Source organism: Passer domesticus, chromosome 25 (assembly GCF_036417665.1).
Source record: "Passer domesticus isolate bPasDom1 chromosome 25, bPasDom1.hap1, whole genome shotgun sequence".
Lineage (NCBI taxonomy): Eukaryota > Metazoa > Chordata > Aves > Passeriformes > Passeridae > Passer > Passer domesticus.
In genome coordinates, this window is record NC_087498.1 from 5,736,534 (window position 1) to 5,756,447 (window position 19,914).

A 19,914-nucleotide genomic window follows, 5' to 3' on the forward strand; every position below is an offset into this window, starting at 1 on the left:
AAAATACTCCGGACCGGAGCCTGAACGAGATCAAATGTGACTTTTTAAAAATAGGATGCCTGCTCCTCTCCCTGTGCCTCCTCGGGCCGACAATGGGAATAAATTTGCTCGGCAGGCCCCCTTTGAGGGCCGTGCTGCCGAGGCAATTTGCAGTTTGCTGTGGAAAAGGCATCTCACGGCACATTTATCACCCCCCGCCGCCGGCTACCGCGCAGCCCCTCGCAGCCCCCGAGCACAGGGCCCGAGCACGGCTCCTGCATTATTATTCCACATAATAATGGGTGTTCAGGGAAGCAGCAGACAAATATAGAGTCTGTTCCAGAAAGGCTCAGCTGGGGAGCGGAGGTGGAGAGCCGGGGGTGTGGGGGGAAAAAAAAATTGAAATGAATAAATGTGTGCAGCAAACGAGGCCTTGCCCTTGCACTGCTTGTGGCGCTGGATGTCATCATCCCCCAGCCTGAGCTGGGCTCAGAAATGCTCAGGGGTGGCACAGGGGCTGTTGGCATCCCTGCCCTCCTCCCAGGGATGTCCCTCTGCCCGATTCCTGCAGAGGTGACACCGCTCAGCCAGTGCCACCTGAGTGGTTTAGAATGAGGGCTTGAGCTGGGAATAATGAAATATAATAACAGAATAATGCAAATGCCCGGTCACATTAGAGGTCAAGGCACTGAGAAGTTAATTACCAGCCCCTGGGCACAAGGGAAGTCACAAAGAAATCCAAAATTCTGTGGCTGAGCCCTTGGAATTTGGCCTCCATCTCCCATAGACACATGGATCCTTTTCCTCTACCATAAACTAAAAGCTAATCCATCCTGTAGAGACAGCAGAAAAATCTGTATAGCAGATTATAAACAGATTTAGCTGATCAGAGGACAGTTGTGTGCTTTTATATGGTTATTTTTTAAGGTTTAAAATCAAAAGAGAGATAACTTTACCAACGAGAGCTCACAGGCAGACACTCCTTTATCTTGCCATCCTACACACTCCCAACCCAGAGCTTTGCTGGAAATCTTTGCTGAGTATTTTGGGTAGCAAATGCCTGCTGAGGAGACATTCTGAGCATGTCAAGTGGAGGAATTTTTCTCACATGCCTTAAAAAAAAATAGCATTCCTCTCATGTTTTGAGAATTTCACATCTGTGAGGGTTTTATTTTTTGAGGGTTTTATTTTTTGAGTTCTAGAATGAAACACAGGCTGCTGTCTGAGGATGTGGGGCTTGATCCTGGGATTGCTTCATCTCGGGGCCTCGGCAGTGTCCCTGCCTGACACTTGTCATTACCATTCCTCTCCATCCCCCTTCCCCTCGCTGGCAGCTCCTCCAGTCATGTCAATACTCATTTTTCTTTGCCACAGTAAGTTGGTTAATCAGACCTTTGAAAGCAAACTTTCAGCTGGGTATTTGTATGCAGCCCCTCGACAGAAATGCAGATTTGAGGAGGCAGCCATATGCAGGCGTGAAGGGAGCAGCTGTTCTACAATCAGGGGTAATTTAAAATCAGGGGGAAGGTGAGAGAAGGACGACACGAATCCAAAGTCAAGGGTTTTTTGTTGTTGCTGCAAACACAAAAATGATGTTTTACTTCACACCTCGCGGTCCCATGGAGAAAACACCGCTTGTCTTCTGGGTCACTGCCACCAAATGCCACCTCTCTGTTCCCAGATGTCATTTCAGAGCTGTGCTATGGCTTCCTGCACTGAAGAGAGAATTCATCCCACACGTTTTCATCTTCCAGCCTTTTGGAAGAAAGAGAATTCCTTAAAGTCCATCCAGTTCCAGCCTGTTCCACGGGCAGGGATCCCCTCTGTACTCAGAAAGGCAGAACTCCCTGGGAACTGCTGGGTCTGTTTGCCTGGCCAGGAAAACCCAGCAGGAATAGGATTCATTCCTGGGGAACCTCTGGATCAGTGGGTCAGGAGGAGGTGAGGGCAGAGCTTTGGGCTGGCTGCACATCCAGGAGCCAGCACTTCACCTCCCCACTCCTTCAGAGCTGCCAGCCTTCCACATCCACAGAGATCAAGTTTTGCCTTCACTCATTTTAAAAGGATCAAGAAATGAAAATAAAAGTAATTTTTTTTCTTTTTTTTTTTTTTGCAATTCAGTGCAATCCTAATCAATTGTGACAAGACCTGGAGAATATTTTCACGGTGCCAATTACTTAAAGGGCAGAGATGCCACAGTGCCATTAAAGGAGCAGCTCCTGCAGCTCTCGGGGACACGGCAGAACAAGGTACTAAATGTTGTTCCACTCATTCCATGAAATAAAGGATTGGGTCATTAACCTTACCAATGTCAATGTGTTGTCACTATCAAATTCAGCTAAATGAGTGTCCAAGGTAATCGTGAGGAGCTCACTTCCCACTGAGCAATGCATTAATACATTAGTGGCTGCTAAAAACGAGAGGCTGGGAGCTGAGCCATGACTGGGGCTGGAAGGGACAGGGACAGCCTGGGAGGGACAAGAAACCCAGGGGATGGCTGGGTGGGACAAGAAACCCAGGGGCACCAGCAGCAGATTGATGCACTCCCACTTGCACTCCACAGCCCATGAAATGGCTAAATGGGAAATTTATGTGAGCGAACTCCAGAGCTGTAAACATGCATTACAGGAGCAAATGTTTGCAAACTTCCTTTGCAGCAGGGTTCCAGCTCGGGATATAAATATCCCTGAGGAGCTGCCTGTGCATCCTCCCCCTGCGAGTCACCTCTGCTCAGCTCTCCCAAAACCAGGCATTGCAGAGCTGAGGGGGGATCTGTCCTGCTGGGGTCCCCCAGGGAAGGGGAAGGCTCCAACACCCCCTGTGCCCCAGCGAGGGGGATGCTCTGGATCTGCTGCAGGCCAGAGCCCTGAATCAATTCAGGGATGGCTGAGCTTGATAACCCCCAGCACTGATGTGTGTGGAGAGGGGAAAAGCGTTTCTAAGGAAAATGGACACTGCTCCAAAGAGAAAAAAAAGATCAAAATACTTGGCCACTGTAAGGTTTCAGTATTTTCAGGTAAAAGGCAATGTTCTTTCCTGATCATTCATGGGAGCAGGGATAATACAGCATAGAATCGTTGGATGTTTTGGGTTAAAAAGGACCTCAAAGCCCATCCAGTGCCACCCCTGCCATGGCAGGGACACCTGCCACTGTCCCAGGCTGCTCCAGCCCCATCCAGCCTGGCTTTGAGCGATTCCAGGGATGTAGCCAGAGTTTTCCACAGCAGATGTCCTTCAATCCTTGCAATCCTATTCCAATTTTCCAGTGAAATGAAAAGCAGAAAATACACAGATTTAAGATGTGCAGAGGTGGAAAAAACCCACCAGGATACCGGGCAGCACAGCCATCATTCCTGGCCGACTTCTATTTCATAATTAATAACTTAAATGGGGTAATTTAAAATTGTTAATTCTTTTCACAGAGCCTGCACGAGCGCAGGTGATGTCAGACACGCTGTCACCAGGAAGGTTAAATACTCCTGGTAGTTGCTAATTACCTAATCACTATTGCCATCTCGTATTAATTCTGCCCGAAGCGCGGATCGCGTTCTGCCTGAGCGGGGTGGCTGAGCCAGGGGCTGCAGAGAAACCTTCCCTGGGCTGCAGAGAAGCCAGGGCAGAGGGAAAAACCCTGCCCAGGGTGTTTGTGGCCAGCACAGGGCCAGCCTGAGCAGCAGCAAGAGGCTCCAGGGCACAGGGGATGGTTCAGAGTGGCAGAGGGCAGCCAGAGGTGGGATGTTGGGGAGGGATTGATCCCGTGAGGGTGGGATGGGGAAGTGGGAGCCTGCTCCAATGTTTGACAACGCTTCCTGCTAGGAAATTGTTCCCAATATCCAATCTAAGCAGCCTGAGGCCCAGAATGGTTGGGTTTGCTGAATTCCCATGGCTCAGCTCCCTCCTGGGCACGTCCCTGTGGCCTGGCCGTGGAAGGGGACGTTTGCTGTCCAGAACAGAGCTGCTCTTGCAGCACCCACCCCTCCAGGTACCCAGCAGCCGATGGGACCCTCCTGGGAGGTGCCGGGGTCGGTGTCCCCGTGCAGGGATCAGCTGCAGGCTGTCCCTGTGCCGTGTCCCCCGTGAGGAGTGGCAGGTGGCACAGACACACAGCTCCGGGGAGCTGCCAGGAGCACTTCCAAGGCACGGAGAGTTTATGGCTGTTTTTAGTGCTGTGCTATTAATCTGTACATTTGATTCAAACTGTGTATTAGGGGATGGCAGCTACGGAGCTGCAACCTTTTGAAATGCTAATTGTCAGCCCAAAGTTTAGAGAGACTCTTTCAAAGCAGAGTTGCCACTATTTGGAGGATGTGCTCTAAATGCGAGAGCTCAATTATCTGGAGTGTCAAACTTCTGACACCTTTGCTGATCCATAAAAACAAGGCAGATTAAAGAGTTTTCTGGAGGAGAATCTCATTTTTATGCTCAAGGTTATTTACTGAGTTATACACTGTGGCCAATCCCAAATCCAGCTCAATGATCAGGTATATAAATATTTATTTATGGTTACCCAGAGCACCCCAGTGAGAAGACAGCACCAAGTTTGCAGAAACATTCTCAGTGCTTTACTGGATTTTTCCAAGCCAAGGTTCTGTTTTTAAGACTTTGAGAAGAGGAGCAGTGGTGACTCTTTTCTGGCTGTCTTCTTAGAGACAACAAAGCCTTTCCTTTATTGTTGCCTTGATTTTCTCTGCTGTTAGTGCACGGAAGAGCCCAGGAGTTTCTTAGGGGACAGAAAGTGAGAGTTACGTAAAAGATGAAAGCTGCAGCATGGAAATGCAGCTTTGCTGGGGATTTGCATTTGCAATTCAAGGTTCTGAGGAGCTGTGTCTGCTGAGAGCAGAGGAGGAGACTGTGGGGATGAGTTCTGCTGGTTCTGCACCAGGAACTGCAGCTGCCTGTGCCCGCCCAGGGAACCTCCAGCCAAATCCTGCCCTGCCCAGGGCAGCAGAGCCCTGCCAGCTTGCCAGGGAGTGAGAAGTGGGAAAGGTCTGTCCCAAAAACCCTGCACAGGGCCTGAGTGCAGCTGAGATCCCACTTGTGCCGAGGCTGTGATGGCAAATCTTAACTGGCAGCAGCCTCCTCTGCCAGGGAGCAGCTCCCAAACGGGACCCTGGGCTGGAGCTGGGCTGTCCCGGCCCTCCTGAGCCCCAGCCTCACTCAGACATTGGAATATTCTTCTTCTCCTTCCTCTCTCGGCCCAGGACTGCAGCTGAGGAGCAGGGAGCTGAATTCCAGCTGAATTCCAGCTGGATGACAAGCCTTGGCTCAACCTGACTGCGCTGCTTTCAAGAACACAGTGTGTTGTCCTGATGCAGAGGGATATGGCAGGAACAGCTGGAGCCTTTGCAAGAGGAAATGCTCCTTTTTTGTCACAGCCAGGGGATCCTGTTACACTCCAGAGCACCTAAAAATCCAAAAGCAATGAGCCACATCAATGATGACATTGTTCACCTACAATTTGTGTACTGTGTTATTTCTGAATGCTGCACAGATGTCATTTTTCAAGATCTTTCCTTTTTTGCTGTCCCTCTAGTGATGAGAGGGTTCCACCATGACCCTTTCTGAGCACAGGGCTTTCTGCTTCTCCCCTTGCAGAGGTTTTATCTGGCTGGCAGAGACCTTCTCCTTTCCCCTGGGAGGATCACAGGAATCCCTGCAGCACGAGGGGTGAGGCAGCCTTGGCCTCCAGAGAGGGTTTGGGGCAGCTGGTGTCTGTGTGACCTCAGTATGGGAACCAGGAAATACAGCCTGAAGAGAAACCACTGAGTAAAACTGACTTCAAACAATAAACTGACTTTAGGGCGCTGCTGAAGGAGGTGACACCCCAAAAATGCATCTGCCAGCCCCAGCACTGCCCAGGCCCCAGCTCCAGCGAGGGTCCTGCTGCTCCATCACTGTCAGCAGAAGCTTAATGGGGACCAGGAGTGGAGTTAAGCATCAGGATTATTAATTAAGGGTTAATGTGCCTGGCTGAACTTTTGTCTCCGTTGTTAAGTGGGTTGGAAGTGCCAGGAGTGATGATGACTCCCTGGACGTGCTGGGGGTGGTCAGAACCCCCCCTCCCCACAGGATTTACCCCTTTTCCCAGGCAGGGACGTGGGGCTGGGCTCTCCATCCCCACCCCACAGGAACCCAGCCCTTCCCCGTGGGGCAGAGCACTTCAAACACCCCAGCTCCCTTCGTTCTCCTGGCTCAGGAGCCCTGAGCCAAGCAAGGATTCAGCCACAGCTTTATTGGCCTTTATCATCAATAGCTCCTTCCCTAATGGTGTCCTGGAGGCGTTTTTATCCTGCTTGAAAAAGGACTGAAGGTGTCCTGTCCTTTCTCCATGTCCTTTCTCCCTGTCCTTTCTCCCTGTGCTTTCTGAGTCCCTCCTCTGAAGCTCCCAATCAAGGCCAAATGTCAGTGGAAGCTTTCAGCTCTGACTGACTCTGAGCCTCAGCCCGTTCCCTGTGCTTCCCCTGCTCCTGACACTGCTCTGGAGAGCCCCGAGAGCAGCCAGGCTGGTTCCATCCCCCGGGAGGAGAAGCTGCATTCCCACACCTCCCAGCCCTGCCCAAGGTCACCTCTGCAGCAGCCAGGAGCGGGGAGAGCCGGGTACACCTGGAATTTAGAGCTCTTTGGGTTTCAAAGGGAATCATCATCGTTTCCTGGGGAGCTCCAAGCAGAACACGGAGCTGCTGTTTCCAAGGGGAGCTGGAAGTTCTCACCAGGCTGCACAGAGGATTAGCAAAGTGCCTCCCTCCCTGTTTTAAAATGCACAAACAGGGCTGAGAGGCAGCACTGAACAGCTCCAAGACTGCCAAGGAATGCAATAAATCAGCTCTGTACAAGTGAAGGACTTGAGCCCTTGGCACAGATAATTTTATATCAAGAATCCTCTGATGCTGTTCAGAGCCAGGGCAGCAGAAGGACGTGGGATGGGGGTGGACACAGGGCCTGGAGAGCCAGGCTGGGCACATCCCAGTGGATCCCTGCCCCACAGAGCCACTGTGGGCTCAGGATGCCCCTTGGGCATGAATTTGGGGGAGCTGTCCCTCAGGGCTCTGAGGCAGATGGGATGGGCTGAGACTTCCAAGCTTTCCACACTCCTGACTTTGACTGGGAAACAAAACCACTCCAGCCTGGGCTGGAACCGGGCTGGGGTCTGGCATGGCCTTGCCTGTCTGTGTGTCTGTCCCTCTGCCTGTCCTGCCTGCCCTCCCCACCACAGAGGCTCCAACACCCGGCCAGGACAGGAATTCTGAGAGTGGGAGGAGAGCAGGAGAGGAGGATAGGAGCCTCCTGCTGCTGCACAGCTCCCCCTGAGCCACGTCCTGACAGGAGGAACAAGCCCTCATTAGGGCAGGACTGCTGCCTGCGACTAATGAAGTACAGAGAAATCAAAGCCTTGCTGCTCACAGTTATTAGCACCCATCCAGATGTCTGGGGATTGTTTTTTCAGCCACAATAGATCATTTTGGAATGATGTGCCTAACAAGGGCGAATCCTGCAGCCAGAGGAAGCCATCTATTAAATGAACAAGTATATCTTCAATTGCTCCAAAACAGAGCAGGCTTTAATCAGCTCTTCAAAGCCTGGACAGAAATGTTCCGTGCTTTTCAGGAGGAATTCCTGCAGAGGGGACGGTGGCTTGGCAAGAGGACAGCCCAGAATCCCTTTCCAGGAAGAGCAGCACCCGAGCCCTCCCCAGTGATGAAGTTTGTCCCTCCTCCCTCGTCCCCCTGTCCCCTGTGCCCCCCTGACTGCAACTCCAGTCATTAGCTATTGAATTAGTCCTGGCTGCAATCTGCAGCAATGCTTATTTGGGCCTGCAGGCAATTCCCTCACCTTTCAAACGCTACTGGGGAGTGCTTAGAATCCTTTTTTTTTTAATAAATAAAACCAATTTCAGTTAATTTAATTATAGCTGGGATTTAATGTTTAAAAGCCATCAGCTTAATAAGTGCCAGGGATGTGTGTCATTGTTATCAGCATCTTTGAAAAGTGCTGAACAATGTCTGTGCCATTTCGGGATGCAGAGATGGAGCTGGCAGATTGCTCCGTGCAGCTCCCCCCGGTTCCAGAGGCTCCTCCAGGCTCTCCAGCCCGGGTTCCTGCATCCCCCAGGCTGGCTCCACATCCCAGGGCAGCTGTGCCCTGTGGGGAGCAGGGATTTCCCCTCTGTTCCTGTGACTCTGCTCAGGGTTCAATCCTCCTCACTCCTCTAAAGGTCAGCCCAGCCCGGCCCAGCCCAGCCCAGCCCAGCCCGGCCCAGCCCAGCCCGGCCCAGCCCAGCCCAGCCCAGCCACATTCTCATTTATTCTGAGCCAAAAGTGCCTTGGATGTTCATGTGTGGAGGTGGCTGAGCTTCATCCTGAGACCTGGAGGCAGGAGAAGCTGTGCCCAGGGAGGAAAGAGGGTGTGCCCACAGCAGCTGGCACCCCAAACCCCTCCAGATCCTTTCCTGGCTCCAGGGCTGGTGTGGGATGTGCTGCCTTCACCCGAGAGGGTCAGCGCTGGTCTCTGACCCTCTGTCCTGGAGCACGTCATCCCCAGATCCCTGCTGAGCCCTGGGAAAAGTGGGTCTGGTTCTCCTTTGGGCCAAAGTCAGGAGTGTGGAACCCCTCTGAGCCCTGCCAGGGTCAGGCTGGAGCTGTGCCAGGACCCAGTTCCCACCTGAACACTCAAAAAACTCTCACTGCCAGCTCAGGGGGCTCCTGCTGCTCTGCCCAGGGGGAAATCACTGCCCAGAGTGGAAACCTCTGCCCAGGGGGAACTCTCTGCCCAAGGCAAAAATCTCTGCCCAAGGTAAAAATCTCTGCCCAGGGGGAAATCTCTGCCCAGGATGGAAACCTCTGCCCAGGATGGAAATCTCTGCCCAGGGGGAAATCTCTGCCCAAGGTAAAAATCTCTGCCCAGGGGGAAATCTCTGCCCAGGATGGAAACCTCTGCCCAGGTGCAAAGCTGTGCCCAAGGTGCAAACCTCTCCCCAGGCACAAAGCTCTCCCCAGGTGCCAGGCAGAGCTCAGCTCTGAGTCCAGGCAGGGCCTCGGTGCACAAATGGCTCTGCTGAGAATAACAAATTATCATCTTATCTCCACTGATGCCGCATTTTATTGCTTCTTAATATTTTTCCTGGGCTGCCCGTGGCCTTTTATCATCTCTCCTGCACTTGATCACAGCTTTATGGCCCTGCTGTTCCCTCCCCATTTTTTTTACCCTCTGTCTTATTGGTCTCTATTTCTGCCTTCCAAACAAAGGCTTTTTGCAGGCACCTCATCCCAGCCAGGCTGTGGATATTCCTCAAGCTTCAGTTGCTTTCTGCATTGTTATTTGCAATTTATCTGATTCCAAAACCTGACATTATTCTTGGCTGTGATATCCACTTGCCTGGCTCTTGCTAACCACGTGCAAGCACATTATTCTGCATTGACAAATTTTATTTATTTATTTTGCCGCCCTGCCCGGTTCAGAGCAGCATTCACTGAATTACGGATTTTGATGTCTGCAAATCATAACCCCATCACGCAGATAAGACAGAATTCATTACTGCAGGCCCTGCCATCTCATGGAGGAATTTAGGTCAGGCTGCTTTGTCCTTGGACAGCATCCCTGTGCCTCAAACCCAGCATCCTCCTCCTGCCCCAGCTCTGTCTGCAGCACCAGGGACCCTGCCCAGCCTGGCCTTGGCACCTTCCAGGGATGCAGGGGCAGCCCCTGCTGCTCTGGGCACCTGTGCCAGGGCTGCCCACCCTCCCAGGGAAGGGTTTCTTCCCAAAATCCCATCTGCACCTCCTTTCTGTCAGAGAGCCATGGTGCCAAGGTCACCTTCCAGCTTCTGCTCCCCTGCGGACCTGGAGGACAGCAGCACCCCTCCCTGCTCACTGGTGGCTTGGTGGCAGCTGTGTCCCTCCCTGCCCAGGGCTGCTGGGTGCCACCAGCCAGGGAATCCTCCAGCAGAGCCCTGCACTGCAGCCACGAGCAGCTCCCTTCACTGGCAAAAACCTTTTTTAGCTGAGAATTCAGCCAAGGACACAAATTCAGATTATCACCAGAACCATCGAGCACGAAGCAAGGAAAATAAATCACAATGCAGCTGCTCAGTGAAGGAAGTGGCGAGGATTTGGTGGTGCTGCTGCAGTTTCCTTGGGCTACATCCCATATTTTACTCGTTATGAGCTTCCAAAGGGAAATTTGAAGACTGGAGGCTCAATTTGCAAAGTGGTTTCAAGCAGGGTCGTGCTCTTTCTGTCCATGGGCTGTGCCCCTTCCTGGATTCACTGGGGTTACAGCAGCAGGGCAGAAAATGCAAGGAAATTTAGTAGGAAAGGGGTAGAATTAATTTATACCAGCTAAAACTCTCGCTTAAAAATTAAGGGATGTGAGCAGCAGTGGGGAATCATCTCCATCTTCCTACAGCCACTGTTGCAAGAGCTGGCTCTGCCAGCTGCAGCAGCACAAAAAGCAGTTTTCAATTCATTTTTATGGCCCCTCTCTAAAAGCATTCCATTACAGGGATGCTGCAGAGGATGAAGTTCCCAGGCACCACGGGCAGGTTATTTGCTGGTTTTGCTGGTGGGATGAGCAGGGATGGCAGGAATTGTGGTTCCAGCCCCTGGGCTGCACTCAAGGGTCAAGCCCTGTTTGCTCAGAGCTCTTCACTTCTCCTTCCCTTCCCTGTTTAGAGACAGACTGGGCTGAAACTTCACTGCTGGTGCTGCTGGATTGAGGGTTTGGGGACATTAAATGGGATTTTTTTGTCACTTAGGAAAATTTAGGGAAGGTCTAGCATGGAGCATGGCCAGCAAAATATTCTGAGCAAAAGGAATTTTGGTTGTGCTGTTTAAATAAATCAACAAATAAATAAATAGAACATAAAAGTATTGAAAAAAGTTTCACTGTAACTGAAGCTCTGAATTTGCAGCTGGCAAATAAAACCAACATATTTTAACCGATTCTTTTATAGCATCTGAGCCTTGAATAATCCAACGATCTTGGACAGGAGTTCCACATCTGTATTCTTAAATAATCCAGCAAACTTGGTCAGGAATTCCAAGGCTGAGTTCTTACCCCAGTTTACAAGATGGCCCTGGAATACCCAGCCTGGTAGACACGCAATATTTCCAACTATTAAATTGGAGCCAAAGGAAATATAGAGAGGAATTCTTCCTGAAAGCCCATTCTGGGTTTGTTTTGTGAGTGATTACGTGGAGTTCAGAACCAGAGCTCACCCACTGTCCTGGCCAAAATGGAAAGTTACACTTGGAGTAATTGCTACCCAATAAAGAAAATAATTAAAAATATACAGCCAGGTCCTTCTTTCCAAGTCTTTACATTCCTCCATGAACTAATCTTTCCCCTGTGGTGTTGCACTGAACAATTTGATATTTTATTGCTTTTAGGGTTAGAAATTCACTCACGTTATTATGGACTCGAGGAAAAAAAATTGGAAGAAAAGATTTGTGTCTTCTTTGGACAGTAAAGCCAACAAATCTCTTCCAGCTTGGTTAGAAAATACAATTAAGTGGACTGTAGTGGACTCTCTGGCAAGAAAATTGTCTGGATTGAGATGTGAGCAGCCTAAAAGCCAAACGTGTGAAAATCAATCCTGCCCAGTCCTTTGGGATATGAGTGTTTGGGAGAAGTTTGCTCTGATTTTCCCGTGCCCTGAGTGAGTGAGTGTATAATTCTTCAAGCAATCAATACAAACCCCTGAAATGAGAGAGTGAAGCTCTGCAGGCCTGGCCCAGCTCGTGGGGGAGCAGGGAGAGCTCAGGATTTGGGGCTGCCTGTCAGATCCCGTCCTCAGAACCCCCAAACACTCCCTGGGGGACAGACGAGGGACAGATTCCTGCAGCCTGACCCCGGAGCAGGAGCAGCAATAGCAGGGATGACTCTGAGGGGTGTCAGGGATGAATCCCTGCAGGGCAGAGCCAGGGCTCTCTCGTGCTGAGCCTGGACCTTCCCTGCTCGGGCTGCTCTCGGGGCTGTGCTGCTCCAGCCAGACCCCATTTCATGAACCATCAGTTAAATGCATGCAAAAATCAATTACATCCTCTCAGTGCGCCCTGCATCTTAACCAATGCCATCTTTCATCTTCCTAATGATCCAGAAGATCTGGAAATAATTAAAAATCACTCTGGAGGGGCCAAGCCTGTCCTTGCTTTTTCTTCTGCAGAAGAGGAATTTCACCTTCCAGGCAGACGTGACACCCTGGGCAGGGGTTTATTGAGGGGATGATTGCCAGGGGAAACAGAGTCCCCTGAAGTGCCCCATTAATGCCAGCAAGGGCAAATCCCAGCAGAGGGACCTGGCAGTGCCCACAGAGGGGGCACAACCAGAACCTCTCTGAGAGGAGATTAATTAAATGTGAGAGCTGCTCTTCCCACCCCGGGGAATTTCACCTCTCACAGGAACAGGCTGTGGAATATTCCCAGGGGTTTTATCTTCCTGTGCAGAAATGGGATTTATTGGAAGGATTCTTCTTCCTGAGGATATCCCTGGGCAGGATTTGTGGGTGGGCTTGGGAAGCAGGCAGGGAGTTCATGGTCTGGATCAAACCTTGCCTGGGTGAAGCAGCAGAGATTTGTGCATTAATTTGTGCAATTAATGCACACCTTCATTCCACAGGAACGTCCCTGCAGGGGTAAAACAGCTGCTTGATTTTCAGGGGAGCTAAAATCCAGGTGACTTCAGCTCCCTAAATTTATTTTCTCCAGCAAGATAAGGAAAGATGAGCAGACCTGAGCAAGCAGTGGCTTGAAATCCTCCAGTGTTACTTTTAACTTGGATTTAAACCACTCTTGCTGTCTCTAAACTTCCAGAAATAAAATGGTGCTGAAATGGCAGCAAAGCCATCACTGATGTTTCCTAACAAACCACAGAGTAAGTGGATTTGGCCTCAGCCATTTCTAGAAACCCTGCACTTCCTAGACAAGCTCTGCTACAAAAAAAGGGGAAAAAATCAATACATATTAGATTAGCTGCATTTCAATTTGGCCTCAGCGTTTCAGACTTGGCCAGTTTTAGGCAGATTAAAGCCCCAGTACCGGATCTCTCCCGAGTTTAAGGGTCATGGAGCTGACCCCCTGAAAGTCCATGGATCAGGGAGTGCAAAGGGCTGGAACATGTGGTGGTTTCAGGGAGGAACTGGACTGCAGCTGCAGGTCAGAGCTCTGCTGCTCTGCTGCTGCTGCTGAAAACCTCAGTTCCTTTCCCCCGAGCAGAAGGAAGGCTCCCCTTCCAGCAGGGAATGCTCTGAGCCCTTCAGGACCTGTTTGGATTATCCTGCTGATTTCTGGTGTTGTTCTTCCCCTGTGGTTGGGGGTACATGCTGCTGCTAGGAATAATTCTTCTGGCACCATTTAAATAAATTTTCATTGAGAGTATCTCAATGCAGCTTTGGAAAAGGAATGCCAATGGCTGATGCAAAACCTCTGAACTCCATCTCAGTCCAGGTGATTTTTCATTAATTTACAGATTTTTGAGGCCAGAATCATTTGGAATTCTTGTTCAAGAGTGGCTGTTGACTTTTCCTCCCCTCTCACCCTTCCTGTGAAGCTGAGGAAAATCAGATGGATGTGAGAAGCAGAACTCCAGCAGATTCCCTGGGGATTTGGGAGGGGATTTTGGGTAGTGATTCTCTGGGGATTTTGGGCAGTGACTCCCTGGGGTTCTGGGCAGTGATTCCCTCCATGAAGGACCTTCAGTGAGTGATCCCTGCTCCCCACCAGGAACAGGCTCCCTGCTCTCCCTGCAGAGACCTTGAAATGAGGACCAGGGAGCTCTGCTGCTCCAGCCTCACCTGGGCTCCAGCCCTGCTCCTGAGCTCTCCCCATCCCCTGGCAGCAGAACAAAGCCAGGCCAGGTTCATTCTCCAGTGGGCACGCTGTAATTAATGAATTCATTCTCCAGTGGGCACGCTGTAATTAATGGATGCCTCGCCGAGCCAAGTGCCATCCTTCCTCTCTGTGCCAGGCTGGCCGGGCAGGGCCGTGCCCGTCTGTCACTGCCAGCAGGGCCCTTCCCTCGGCAGCTCTGCACACCCAGCAGGGCTTGGGATCAGCAAAAGCTGCCCCAAAATTCCCTCAGACCCTTCCCTGCAATTCCTCTGCGTTCAGACAAAGGAAGGGCAAGGAGGAGAGGCAGAATTGGCCTCCCCAGCCCGTTCTGCACAGGAGGCTTTACCCTGGTGCTTTCCTTTTCGTGGCTTTTGCAGAGGAAGGGGTTTGGTTCAGCCCTGGCCTCCCCATGCAAATGTATTCAAATGAAATACATCCAGAGCTGTGCCTGGTGTGCACGGGGAATGAAGTCCATCGCTACGAGCAGCTGCTTTGTAGTCTTGATTGGAAATTGTTTTCATGAGACAGGAAAGGTGCTTAGGAGAGTAAAAAAGGATCATTCAGTGAGTTAGAAAATTACTCCAACTTCCAGACCATGTCAAACTAAATAAAACCCAAACAAACTCTGGCAAAGGAATGAATAATTTACAGCAGCAGCAGCAGCAGCTCCTGTGCCTCGGCAGAGAGCAGCCCTGGGGCTTGGTGCTCACGGGCTCTGTCCAGGGGCTGGTGCTGGAGCCTCTCTGCTCCCCCTCAGAGCCTCTGCAGCACAACAGCTCTCAAAATCCGGGTTCTCCCGTGGTTTTAGCCCTGGTGGGAAGCGGCAGCCCCAAGGAAGGAGCAGCAGGGGCTCTGACCCTGAGCAGCCAGACCAGACCTTCCCACTGCACTTCCCACGCTCCATGGCATTTTACCCTCTCTGCAGGGGCACAGTCGGTCTCCAGAGAGCCTGCTGCTGCCCACGCCGAGCCCTGCCAGGCCCTCGTGTCCTGTGGAATTCCACATTCCCCTCTCAGAACCTGAAGCATCCCCCAAGTGTCTCTGTGGGGTCGGGAGCCCTGCTCCACACCACCCAAATCCTGGATTTGTGCGCCCTGTGCTCCTCGCTGAGCTGGGTTACCTGGGAAAGGCTCCACATCTCATCCCCTGGCAGCCCTCTCCTCGTGGGCTGAGGAATGCTGAGGAGGAGGAATATCTGAGATAAGGAGCTAGAAATGATAATCAGGAAAAACAACATACGGAAGAGACGAAGCAAAGAGATAGAGGAAACACAGGGAAGGGTAATTCCTATTTCCTCACACAAAGGAACATGAAAAATAACCAAGACGAGGATATATCTGAGGGAAAAAAGCCAAATATGAAGCTTGTTGAATTCAACAGAGAGATCCTTCTTTGCTTGAGCAGCTTTGAGCCAGACAGGGAGATAAAGAAACCAGAACCTGAGCTGGGATAAAAACAGGCACCAGATGCCAGATTTCTTCTGGTAGCTGCCAGGGTGATGGGTCAGTGGTGATGGATTGCAGAGGAGGAGCCAAGAGTGATGACAGAGGGCTCCTGGCCCAGGGCCAGTGGCTCTCAAGGATTTGGCTGCGTTTAAACTCCCACCATTCGTGCAGGGACTGGGGTAACTTGTCTCTGCCAGGCTGTTTATCAGGACAAAAATCCCTGAATGGAAAAACACAATCTCTATTACGTGCCTGTGTGTAGCATTAATAATCTGTCAGAGCAGATGACAACAGTCCTGATTAGAAAAATGGAAAGGAGGAAGGTCTGGGGGGAGATTTATTCAGCTCCGCTGGCCCAAAATTCCCATGGTTTGCTCAACATTCAACCAACACCAAGTAAAGGTTCCCTGAGAGGTGAACTAAAGTGGGAGCTGGCTGAAGGTTTGTGTCTTACTTAGAGAGTGGAAACAACATTAATGGACATAAATATTGATCAGAGCCACACAGAAATCAAGGTGGAGCAGGAGCTGGAGCCCTGGCAGGGAGCACCTGAGCTGGCAGCAGGAGGGGAGGGGGGCTGTGGCCCCCAGGAAGGTGTGGAGCAGGCAGGAAGGTGGAGAAAGCTGCCAGGAATCGCCCAAAGCTGGGACGGGGCTGTGGATGATGTGTGGCGTGGAGACAAACATAAAGCCCCAAGCAAACAGGCAGCTAAAATTAAATGTACACCTCTAACAAGCTCCCCATTAGCACAGAGCCATAAGAACATCAGTTTGTGTCAGCAGAGCATTAAAACAAACCATCTCTGTTCTCATATTTATGTTCTGCAGGAACAAAACTGTCTCAAAAGCTTTTAACTTCTCCAGTAAAACAGCCACCCATTTCTGACCAGCTAATGTAAATAATTCCAGGCCTGAATTTCCCCACAGAAGGAAAAAAACCCACCCTCCTATTTTAAGCATTTCATTTTGCAAATAGATTGTTTACTTCAATAAAAACTAGGGAGGAAGTAAAGAGTAAAGATTAGAATGGACATTTAAATGAAGCCATAACTGTTTGGCATCCAATCTGTCCATAATAATGAGATGAGGATCTGCAGCTCCAGGAGCACACACAGTTGCTGAGATTAGGAGCCCTCATGCTTCAGGTTATGAAATGATGGAGGTCAGGAAGCAATTTTCTTGCATGTATTGCTGACAGGCTGGAGACATTGCAGGAAGTTTTGCATATTTTGTGAAACATCAGTTATAAGTCACTGTCAGGAAGGAGAGCCCAGGCAGGGTGGATATTGCTTTTTCTGGCACTGGATTTCAAAAGAAGAGCCTGCAGCTCCCAGTGTGACAAAAGTCCTGCCAGGAACGGGGGCAGTGACAGCAGCCAGGTGAGAGGGCAGTGACATCAGCAGTGACATCAGCAGTGACATCAGCAGTGACATCACCCAGGATGGGCAGTGACATCAGCAGTGACATCACCCAAAATGGGTGGTGTCATCAGCAGTGACATCAGAGGTGATGTCACGCAGGTGAATGGACAGTGACATCAGCAGTCACATCAGCAGTGATGTCATCCAGATGAATGAACAGTGACATCATCGGTGACATCACCAATGACATCACCCATTTAGATGAATAATGACATCACTCAGGTGACACCAGCAGTGACATCATCAGTGATGTCACCCATGTGGATGGGCAGTGACTTAGCAGTGACATCACCAATGACATCACCCAGGTGGATGAACAGTGACATCACTCAAGTGAATGGGCAGTGACATCATCAGTGACGTCACCCAGGTGACATCAGCAGTGCCATCCCCAGGTGGGTGGGCAGTGACATCACCAATGATGTCACCCAGGTGGCATCACCCAGGATGGGCAGTGCCATCCCCAAGTGGAAGGATGGTGCCATCCCCAGGTGAGAGGGCAGTGCCATCCCCAAGTGGAAGGATGGTGACATCCCCAGGTGAGAGGGCAGTGCCATCCCCACTGACACCCGCAGTGCCATGCCCAGGTGGAACACGCTCGGCTCTGCCCAGGACAGGAAGGACATTCCCCTGGCCGTGTTCCTGCTGCTGCCCGGGTGGGATGATCCATCCCCCTCCCCAGGGCCGTGCCCAGCCCGCAGCTCCACCAGGAATTGCCATCCCACCTCCCAGGTGTGCCCAGGCAGGGCTGGGCACAGGGCACAGGGTGAGGAATGGAACTCCTCCTGCCGCACGGTGTGGGTGTGGGGGAAACGCCTCTGTGCCTTTGGGAGGGAAGGAATAATGGTTTATAAAAATAAATCTCTCTTCAAAGTGAAGTGAGTCATTCACAGCAGCCTCTCGAACATGACAAACAGCTCATGGAGCAAAACAAAGAGGAGATCTTCCAGTCTCATTACCAAGACTGAATGCACTCCCCGAGCTCTCAGAGCCACTTATGATTTATGCTGGTAAAAATCAATTGTGTTCCATTGATTCTCAAGATTAAGAAACAACAAAAAAAGTTTGGCCAAACCTGGGGAATGGTTTTGTCTTCGGGTGTGAAGCGAAAGCTGGCTGGAATCCTGGCAGCCCCCAATGGTGCCAGGCAAAGTGAGCAGGAGAAGGGTGGGCATGTGCTTTACGTGCAGAGCTGGATATTTCACGTGGAGCTGTCAAGGGATATCAGACTTTGGGTTCACACCACGAAATTCCTGTCAGGTAAATCCCAAAGTCAAAGGCAAGGTCATTGCTGATAACAAGATGGCAGAATTTCACCCAGCTGCAGAGAAAGAGGGGAAAAAATAAGATTTTTGGCAGTTTTGGTTTGCATTGATAGTATTTAAGCACTTTGAAGCCTGACTCATAATTGGTGCCAGATGCTCTCAATACTCATAGGAAAAGGCAGCCTTTGTTCCATAAATTAATATTCAAAAAATAGAATCACTTTCTGAATCAAATGGACTGGGAATGAAACCACAGGATTGGGAATTAAACCACAGGATTGGGAATTACATCATGGGATTGGAAGTTACACCACGGGATTGGGAATTACACCACGGGATTGGGAATTAAACCACGGGATTGGGAATTAAACCACGGGATTGGGAATTACACCACAGGATTGGGAATTAAACCACGGGATTGGGAATTACACCATGGGATTGGGAATTAAACCACGGGATTGGGAATTACACCACAGGATTGGGAATTACACCTTGGGTTTAATTCTTTATGTTTAATTCCTTATGCCCTTGTGAATGGGTTTGGGAGTTACACCCCAGGCTCCTGAGGAGATCAGCCCCATTCCAGGGGTGCTGAGGCTGCCCCTGGACCCCTGGCAGTGCCCAGCCCTGGGCCAGGGGAAGGTGTCCCTGCCATGGCAGGGTGGCACTGGGTGAGCTTTCAGCTCCCTCCCATCCAAAGCTCACTGGGGTCCATGGCTCTGCCTTTCCCATGAAATGCTGAATTTTGGTGCATGAAGCTTCCAGAAAGGTCTCCACACGAGCCTGCTCTGAATTCCTGCAGCTTGGATGCTCCTTTGAAACATCACTGTTTTAAATAATATTTCCTTCCAATGTTTTTCTTGCCCTGATCAAAATACTGTAGGGTCTGAACATCTCTTTTAACTGAAATGAAGGAGCTGCTATCAAATGTCCCCCACACAGGTTTGAGTTCAAATAAAACCCTTCTAAATGTGCCTGGCTTGGGAGCAGGAGCCATCCACACTGGCAGATAACGCAGGAGATATTTTCCCATCTCCCTTTCATTTATTTAGCTGCTCCACATTTCAGCCTTCAAGTTGATTAACATCACCTGCTGAAGTTAATTAAAGTATATAGGATGTAATAAGACTAATATGTTTGAGTTCTATCAATCACAGAATCTGGTGAGTCAATATTTGAAATTAATATATCACAGAGGGGAAAATCCTCGACACGGAGCTGAAATTAAAGGAGGAGGAGGGAGTGCAGAGCACAGGGGGAGAACATTTTGGGGACAGCACGTGAGCAGAGCTGCACGTGACCTGTTCCCAGCCCTGAGGGACAGGGACTGTGCTCACACTCACCCAAAATCCTCCAGGTGTGTTTTTAGGATGTCACGGACTGGTCAGAAAGCTGCAGTCAAGGCTGTAACTCAGAGCCAGGGGTGTCTGGTGGGTGTAAGCCTCTGAAACCCCCTGGCAGCTGATATTTGCCAAGGAACATTCCCTTGTTTCTCCAGGGCTGTTCCCAGGCATCCCAGCAGAGACGGGGAAAAGCCCCGGGGAGCTCTGCCCTGGGGATGCCAAAACCTGCAAGGAAAATCTGCCTGAACAGAGGCCAGCTGCAGCCCCCAGCGAGCTGGGGAGAGCCTGGGCAGGGGAGGGGAGAGGGAACCTGGGAAAGGGAGTGGGAACCTGGGAAAGGGAGTGGGAACCTGGGAAAGGGAGAGGGATTGGTGTAGAGTAGAAAGTCACTAACACAGGTGATAGGTATTGGAACACAACTGTAAATATTGAATATGTAGTTTGCAGTATAAAAGACAACACCAGCCCCGTGGATTCAGACTGACCTTCTGAACAGACCTCGGCAGGCCAGACAGAATATGTTTTAGATAAGAAATAATAAACAGCCTTGAGAACGACAGCCAATGACTTCTGACTCCTTCTTCGACAGCTGGGTTGGGGAAAAGAGACTTTTAGTACATCTCGGGGTCACCCCGACCA

The 19,914-nt window shown here is 50.6% G+C and overlaps 1 long non-coding RNA gene across 1 annotated transcript; it reads right to left on the minus strand.

Moving 5' to 3' along the window:
• Window positions 1-4,991: 4,991 nt before the first annotated feature.
• LOC135286185 (uncharacterized) lies at window positions 4,992-19,560 on the minus strand. Its single transcript, XR_010350644.1, has 3 exons — window positions 19,276-19,560; window positions 17,743-17,988; window positions 4,992-5,383 (listed from the first exon to the last, which is right to left on the minus strand). It is a non-coding gene; the product is annotated as an uncharacterized LOC135286185 (long non-coding RNA).
• Window positions 19,561-19,914: the final 354 nt, after the last annotated feature.